This window comes from Trichechus manatus, unplaced genomic scaffold (genome assembly GCF_000243295.1).
Source record: "Trichechus manatus latirostris isolate Lorelei unplaced genomic scaffold, TriManLat1.0 scaffold00036, whole genome shotgun sequence".
Classification (NCBI taxonomy): Eukaryota; Metazoa; Chordata; class Mammalia; order Sirenia; family Trichechidae; genus Trichechus; species Trichechus manatus.
Window position 1 is genome coordinate 3,285,099 of NW_004443972.1, and position 5,447 is coordinate 3,290,545.

Consider the following 5,447-nt stretch of genomic DNA (forward strand, 5'->3'; position numbering starts at 1 on the left):
TATTCATAACGCCACGGTATTGTGGAAAAGGAGCTGAACTAGGTTTTCGTCTCAGCTCTGCTGTTAGCTGTGTGACCGTGGGCAAGTGCCAGAACTTCTCTGAAACTTAAGTTTTCTCATCTGTCCCTAGGGGCACTGATATTACTCTAACTGCCCCACAGGGTTATTATGAAGCTTACATGAACACACAGGTGAAGGTGCTTTGCAAAAAACTGTACAAATGAAGTCATAAGGTATCCAGACCCACGTATTAAGATCTTTTCAGTGCACAAAGACAAACTTTTTCTGGAGATCCTGGAGCTAACCAGCTGAGTCATTTTCTCTTGAGGAGCCCACCTCTGAGGGAATGAGGTCATGGTGGGTTTCTATTCTGAACCCAGAGCCCTGGAGGCTCTGTAAGCCTAAAGAACAAACCAGGTGAACAACGAAAACTTCCATAAAGCAAACTGGGTAATTTTCCATGCTTCCAGGCAATGCTGAGGTTTCCAAGGTATGTCGTTTGTCTGTTCATTCATTCAGTCAACAAATATTTATAGAGCACCTCATCTCTGAGATAAATTAAAAATAAAAACCTCAAAGAGCTCATGTTCGAGGTGATGAGAAAGGCATGTAAGAATTGTTGTACTACACTAACAAGAGCCCTAAGCCAGGTATGAATTACAAAGAGCTGTGGAGCATTGAGAGGCCTGGACTCTGCATCACCACCACCTTGATCTGGCTTCTGCTTATCTTCTGGGCACATCCTCTACCCCTCCCCTTCCTGGGTGTTATATTCAAGACTAACTGAATCCTTTACAATTTCCGGAAAATCATGCTGTCTCCACTCTCACCAGCCTTTGCACTTTGCTCCGTCTCCCTGGAACGTTCTTACCCCTGCTGGTGATGCCTGAACTCCTACCCTTCTGTAAGTCACTCACCTGATTCCCTAGTATTTCAATGTCCACTACACTGAGAACTGGACCACACTTTTCAGGGGCCAAACAAGTTAGAGGAGCCTGGGCTTTCGGGAGGAGGTGAGAGGGCAGAAGGCTGTTCCAAGCTGATGTGATCCCCTTTGTCCCCACCCGCAATTGTCAGGAAAGTAACTGACATATGAAAATGCTGCATATGGCTGGTCACAGGTGTGTGGAAACTGTAAAGGGGCGGAGAGTTGTACCTACTCTGAGGCTAAGAAGCCCAAGGACTTAGCAAGGAGTTTGACAGAAGCTGGGGATAACGAGGCAAGGAAACCATAGGGAAGCCGGATAATTAGAGTTTGGGTCACATATAACCTAAATCTCCAAAGGGCAGGGGCCTTTCCATTGGGTCATATTAGACAAGGGAGCTTTCCCCGGCATGCAGCTGGGTTCTGAGGATCTCAGACCTCAAAGTACAAAATAGAAGGAAGCTGCTCTCTGTTGTGCATGTTCCTAGCCCACGCCTGGGCCTGTTGAAAGAGTACCAGGCCTGATTCAGCTAACACACTACAAGATGTTGCGGGGAGAGTAGGCTTCTGCCCCAAAACACCCTCCCTCCAGGAGGTTGAGAGAAGACAGGTGACCAGCAGCGCGAAGAGGAGTTGGCACCGGAAGCAAAACCGACCAGAGTGTCCTTGCGTTTCCATCTCTCCTCTTTCCTGCCTTTCATCATCTGAATCTCGAGGGGCTGGTCAGTGATCAGCAGACACCTGGCAAGATGCGTTTCTAAGGCTACATGTGAACTGTGGACACGCAAATGTCTAAAGCTAGAAATAAGTACCTCCCAGGCTGCTTTGCAAATCAGCTTCCAGTCAGCGTTCTCTGCACACACTTCAGGCCGCGGAAGGAAGAGAAGCAGCTTCCCACAGGGGCCTGTTCCATTTCTGGCCACCTGCTTGTTTGCTGACCATTGCCCATGTCACTGACCTGAACTGAGCTTTCAAAGAGAATTTGCTTCACTATAATGCTTTTGGTTCCAGTTTGGAACTTGGATAAAAAGTATGATCCAATTTAAGAAAACATCAAATGCTTACATGGAAACTGAAAACTAAGAAGGTGAGAGACTTTACTCTTAGGGCTTCCTTATCTGAAAAATGAGGCAGTTGCACTAGATTTGTGGTTTTTCATATATATACATATATATTAAACACTAGAAGCCTTTTTTCAAAAGAAATCTTACTGGAAAGCAGACACAAAGGAGGTACATTAACAGTCAAACTGCTTGCATCAAAAGGGGAAGCTTGCGTTCCAGTTCCCATTGGTGCCTTTGAATCACATACCACCAAGGCAGGGGGTCTCAAAACCATTCTACTATCATCTCCTAAGTTCTCCTCCAGCCATACAACAAGTGGTCTCTATTCACCTAGAGCAACAGAGGAAGGAGAGTCAGGAATAGAAGGAGGAAATGGAATGTGTGGTTAATTGCCTCCATGAACAACTGCCTCCTTTGCCATGAGACCAGAAGAACTGGATGGTGCCTGGCTACCATTACTGAACATTTTGATGAAAGACTTTATAGACGAATCCTGATCAAAAGGGGAGGAAGTGTAAAACAGAATTTCAGATGCTCGTGGAATCCAGACTTTCTACAGCCATTGCAGCTGGATGAACCCCTGAAACTATTGCCCAGAGATAATCTTTAAACCTTAAATCTCAAACCAAAACATCCCCTAAAGTCTTCTTTAAACCAAACAATAGTTTAGCTTAATTAGTAAAGAATGTCTTGCTTGAGCATTGTGCTGTTTTAAGAACTATCTATATGGGATCAAATTGACAACAGCATCTCAAAAGATTACACAGAAAACTTATGGGGCAGTGAGTTTGTGTTAATGAGGGAGGAAGGTGTACAACTTGAAGAATATAATCAATGTCACTGAATTGTACATGGAGAAATTGTTGAATTTGTGTATGTTCGGCTGTGTGTATTCTCAACAACAACAAAAAATAAAAAATTATTAAAAAAAAAAAGTCTTCTCCAGCCTTGGGCCTTGGGCTCTATGAAGAGTTAGTGTTTTCACACATCCAGTGGGGCACAGCCAGTCTCCGTGGCAAGGACTGTGCGGATGTCCCTTTCCATATAGCAAGGAGCTGGGTGCAAGGGAGGAGAGACCTAGGGGCCAAGGTGAGCTTTCTCAGCAACTTCTCCCAAACTTTGTTGTGGTTGTTAGTTGCCATTGAGTCAGCTCCCACTCATGGCAACCCCATACAACAGAACAAAATGTTACCAGTCTCCTGCCATCTTCATGATCGTTGGCTTGTTTGAGTCCATTGTTGCGGCCATTGTGTGGTAGCGTCTACCCTCCAGGGCTCATCTTCCAGCATTGTATCAGCTGATAGTCTGTTGTGACCCATAGGGTTTTCATTGGCTAATTTCAGAAGTAGATTGCCAGACTTTTCTTTATAATCTGTCTTAGTCTGGAAGCTCTGCTGAACCTGTCCACCATGGGTGACACTGCTGGTATTTGAAATATCAGTGGCATAGCTTCCAGCATCATGGCAACATGCAAACCACCACAGTACAATGGACTGACTGACAGGTGGTGGCTCCCAAACTTACCATCTACTAACACTTACCTCAAGACAGGTGAGTGCTGGGTGGGGAAAACAGCCAGGTGAGGTGGTCTAAATGAAGTTCCTCCACAAGGAGAAAGGAGGAGTGGGCCGATGTGATACATCCTGCAACAGAGAAGGTGGAAATCAGAAGATGAGACTCCACTCACCATCTAAGACCAAAACTAAACTCTGCGTGTGTATTGCCATCCTTTCCTCCTGACTTCTTCTTGCAGCAAAAAGTACTTCCTCCTCTTGTCTCAGACCAGTCCCTCCATCTCTACTTCGGACCTCCTCCTGCCCAGGTTACCACCCCCAGGCACCTTCAGCCTCTCCTCTGACGGCCTTGTTCAGTCAGCATGCAAATGTGCTTGGGCTTCTCTCCTCATCAAAGATGGAAACAAAAATCAGAACAAAAAGACCATGAGTAAATCTGGCCCTGGAGAGGAATTGGTGAGACAAGCCACGCCTATAGCATGGGAAATGCAGCCTCCAGTGCCCTCCGAACTGGCATCTTGGGAAACCCCCTGACTCTTCCAGTGATGCTGTCCTTGCTCCCAACATCTCTGGAAGAGCTTGCATAGTCAGTGAAGACCCACAGGGAAAAAATCTTGTAGCTCTATAGTCACCTCTTGTGTTTGACCTCAAATGCTATTCCCTAGCTAAATTACCCACTATATTCACCAGACTTGCCCCTGAATGGCTTTCAGTAGTTCCTAAAACTAAATTTACCTCTGAATGATAAGGATTTGCTGTCATCGAGGTTATTCCAAGAACGGCGGTTAAGGCGATTCTGAAATGAGTTCCAAGGGGAGTCTGAGCAGCGGCTGGGTTGTTCGAATGAATAAACAACACCTTGAGGGGGGAAAACACTCCTCCATATGTAGAAAACTCCAAGTGCATGTATGAAAAAATCAGTCATGTGACCTCATGGTTGTATCAGCTGTGTCCCTAAACAGTTGAAGTTGATGGAAGGTGACCGTGTGCTTCAGGCTGGAGGGGCTGGAGATGCTGAGAGGAGACAACACAGGGAAACGATCACCACAAAAAACTAAGAAAATAAATATGAAGTGATTAATTCATATAAAATAACATTTACATGTGAATTGGAGATGAAGTGAAGATCACCCTGCAGGCAGCCCTCTTATGAAGCTTGACTGTGAATGGGGAATAGACAATGAAATGCGTCTGGGTGTGTCTGGGTGGCAGCTTGGATCATTTCCTCTGCATAGATTTTAGAACTGGAATCACTGGGTCAAAGGTCCGCACATTTTAAAGGCTCTTGATACTCACTAACCGTTTTGCTTTTCATAAAGTTTAAGGGGCCCTAGTGGTGAAGTAGTTAAAGCGCTCGGCTGCTAACCAAAAGGGCGGCGGTTTGAACCCACCAGCTGCTCCACGGGAGAAAGATGTGGCAGTCTGTTTCCATAAAAATTACAGCCTCGGAAACCCTCCGGGGAAGTTCTTCTCTGTCCTATAGTGTCTCTGAGAGTCAGAATCGACTTGACAGCACTGTTTCGTTTTGTTTTTTTTTCTTGTATCTGATACCTCATTCTTGAAAAATCCTAAAATTGATGCCACGACTGATTTGCTTTTCAGACACACAAACGTCGCAAAAGTCATAAGAAAGTTAGCTGTGGTCAAGTTGGCCCGTGACTCCTCAGATTCCCTTCGTGTAATAACAGTTCCGGCCACCAGGGGCGGTCGTGGACGCCAGTGTGAGGATGCTTGTGAAGCCATTAGCCCGCTCCTCGCTCAAAATAAACCCCATGTGAAGGCTAACGTTTTTATTACAACGAAAGCATCTCACAAAAAGCCCTGCATAGAGTCAACACTGAATAAATAGAACATGTGAGGTGCTCACGTGTGAGGTGCTCTGGAGGCTGAGTCCCTGACCTGGCACATCTCTGAGGATGTGCATAATTGTTAACCCTGTAACTT